This window comes from Triticum urartu, chromosome 4A (genome assembly GCF_056163025.1).
Source record: "Triticum urartu cultivar PI428250 chromosome 4A, HENAU_Tu73, whole genome shotgun sequence".
NCBI classification, from domain to species: Eukaryota; Viridiplantae; Streptophyta; class Magnoliopsida; order Poales; family Poaceae; genus Triticum; species Triticum urartu.
In genome coordinates, this window is record NC_141876.1 from 129,929,444 (window position 1) to 129,932,342 (window position 2,899).

The following is a 2,899-nucleotide window of genomic DNA, read 5'->3' on the forward strand; positions in this document are numbered from 1 at the left end:
CTACTCCGGTTCGTGCTGGCTACGGTAGCGACTACGGTCAACGCCAATACTGTCCTGGACGGATCTGGTGGGTGGGCATGGATCCCGGGAAAACTCCAGGCCGGCGTGGCGGCCGCACCAAAGTCGACGCCTTCGGCGCCGATTCCCTTCGTGGAGGCTCCGGTGTGGATCATACGCCCCCACCTCTGCCATGAGCGCAGGTGAAAGCCTCTGTTCCTCTGTTTGGGCGACGATGGCACTTTGGTGTCATGTTCCTTCCAGAAGGCGTCGGTCGGGGACTGCTCAAGGTGGTGGAGTTGCTGGTAATTCGGAGTCGACGCGAGATGGCATGTAGGTGGAGCGGTGTGGCATCAAACGTATCGTCGACGGTGGGTCTCGGCGGCATGGCGCAGTGGAGACTCGGTGTCTGATGCGCGTAGATGGACTCGCGCAGGAGGAGGAAGCTGTCTGGCGTCACGGTGGCGTTGATAGCAGAGGCCTGGCAAGGTCGATGCATCGGTTCTGCTCTGACGATTGACCGAGGGAAGATGGTGGTGACGACCCTTGCAGCGTGCGGTGCTCACTGGGAGTGTGTCAGACCGGTGTGGGACCCAATCCAGGTAGTGGCTGGATGGGACATCCGTCTTTAGATGTTAGGTTTTGGTGCGATGTCTGTTTGGTATTAGGTCCGGACATTCGACACACCTTCATCAAGGGGATAAGAGTAGCCGCGTTGCAAAGATGGTGGCTTTAGGCTTATTGATATACCACCTTGTATGGTTTTTGTGAATAATTAATATATGACTGCATGCATCGTTCAGATGCAGAAGCCGGGATACATCCTCCTTTTCTAAAAAAAAAACATAAACGCCCACTTTCTACAAACAAGCACGGGTGCTTTAGAAAAATTAGCTTATTTTTGTAAGCACCTTGCATTGCAGCGGGTATTAGCATGTTGTGCTGGGCAACTACCCTATGCTTCTTTCTGTATGTTATTTCTCATTTGATTATCTAGAAAGAAGACGCTGATATTCTATACTAGTACTCCTACTTTGACACAACATACTCCATTTGGTTAGTTGGGACCGACCGGAAACGTATGTATGCTGCACATGGCTTTACACCCCTGAGCCTGAGGTTGTAACCGACTCATCAACCACGCCCACGTTCTCCTCCCATTTCTTCTTCCTGGAACTGAACTACCAACAATCCACGCACCAGCAGTGTCTATGACAACAACAACAATCCATGCGCCCGCGACTGCAAATCTGCATGCATGCCAATATCCCATCGTCCCCGGCGGAGTTGAAGCAGCCAGCAGCAATCAGCAGCAGCTAGCCAATGCCAATGATAGGCAATTAATTGTGCTCTCCACTACCAACTAAACTGCCTAAGCTTATTGGGGTGCTATTAGTTGGCAACCACTCATCACCAGTGCATATGTTGACAATCACAAACAAACGGTGGGATTAGGCCGATCATTGTCATTGACAGTGCCGATGCTCGTCAATGCGCCACCTATTAGTTGTTAAATAATTTTTCGCGGATGAAGTCTCCTCTGCTTCCTGCGTGATGTTCTACTAGTAGATTGGACGCACAAGGCTGTGAGTCGACCCCCACCCAAGTTTGAGCAACACTTCTACGCACTACCTTTGATTGATCTCGCAAGTGAGAGTTTCGGCGAGGAAGTCAAATTAACTGGTGGGATATACCATGCGTGCAAGTGCAACCTAGTTAGTCATGGTGAATTCGAATTTTTAATGTCCGTCTTCTAGAAGGTCGGCGTTGCTTCCTTGTGTCATTTTGGCCACAGGCGTGGACGCTGGGCCGCCGCACTGGCAGGTGAAACAACCTTCAAGCCAAGGAGAAGCAAGGCAATAAAAGTAAAATAATAAATGATAAAAAAACCATTGCAAGCCATACATTGGTAAGAAAAATGAGGAGGCTTGTGGATAATCGTGTCTTTTGTGTCATACCGTCATCTTTAGTCGTTTTTTTATAGGAAACTTACAATCTTTTGTGTCCACAGGACTGCGCTAGCAGGTGAAATATCCTTCAAGCCAAGGAGAAAGCAAGGAAATAAAATTAATATAATATTAAATGATAAAAAAACCATCTCAAGCCATATATGGCAAGACAAAATAAGAAGGCTTGTGGATCATGGTGTCTTTTGTACTATCGTACTTTCGCCCGGCCACCATCTTCTTTAGTTAGATCATCAAAACACCTTAGTACATCATTAATATTTTGCATTGACTCTCTGAGGCACGTCAGCCTTTTACCTACGAACCCGCTAAGAGACAAGCATTGAGAGTGCCCTAAGGGCATCTCCAACGTCGATCCTCAAATCCCCCGCTTCCATCTGGACCATGTTATTCGGACCGCGGGAGCCATCCAACGCGACCCTGTATCGGTCCGTAGGCGGTCGGGACATGTTTTTTCCGTAAACTGGACAAAGGTGGGGAGCAGGGGCGAGGGGGGGGGGGGCTTTGCAGAAGTTCGGACCACTCCCAAGCCCGCCCCTCTCGCGCTTTCCATCCCATGCACCGCGCCGCATTCATGCCGGCTCAGAGTATGCAGCAGTCGGCATTGATGTCGCAATTTGACCAGACGGGCAGGCGGCGCAGACGGGCGTGACGTCTCGCGCATCGCCACAGCTTCAATGCGGACGCCGTGTCGCAAGAAACCAACTCCTGTCGCTGAGCCACATTGAAGCAGGTTGACCGTCCCTCCGCATGGCCTGTCCGCGGCTATTTAAGCCACGCTCCGACGCCGCCCAGATCTGCACCCCCTCCCGAGCACCGCACCATCCTCCTCCCCCTCATCGAGCCCTTCCTCCTCTCCGACGCATTCTCTTTGATGCACGTCAACTTTTTTATCCACGAACCCCTTTAGAGAGAGAATGAGATAGATAGGGGTT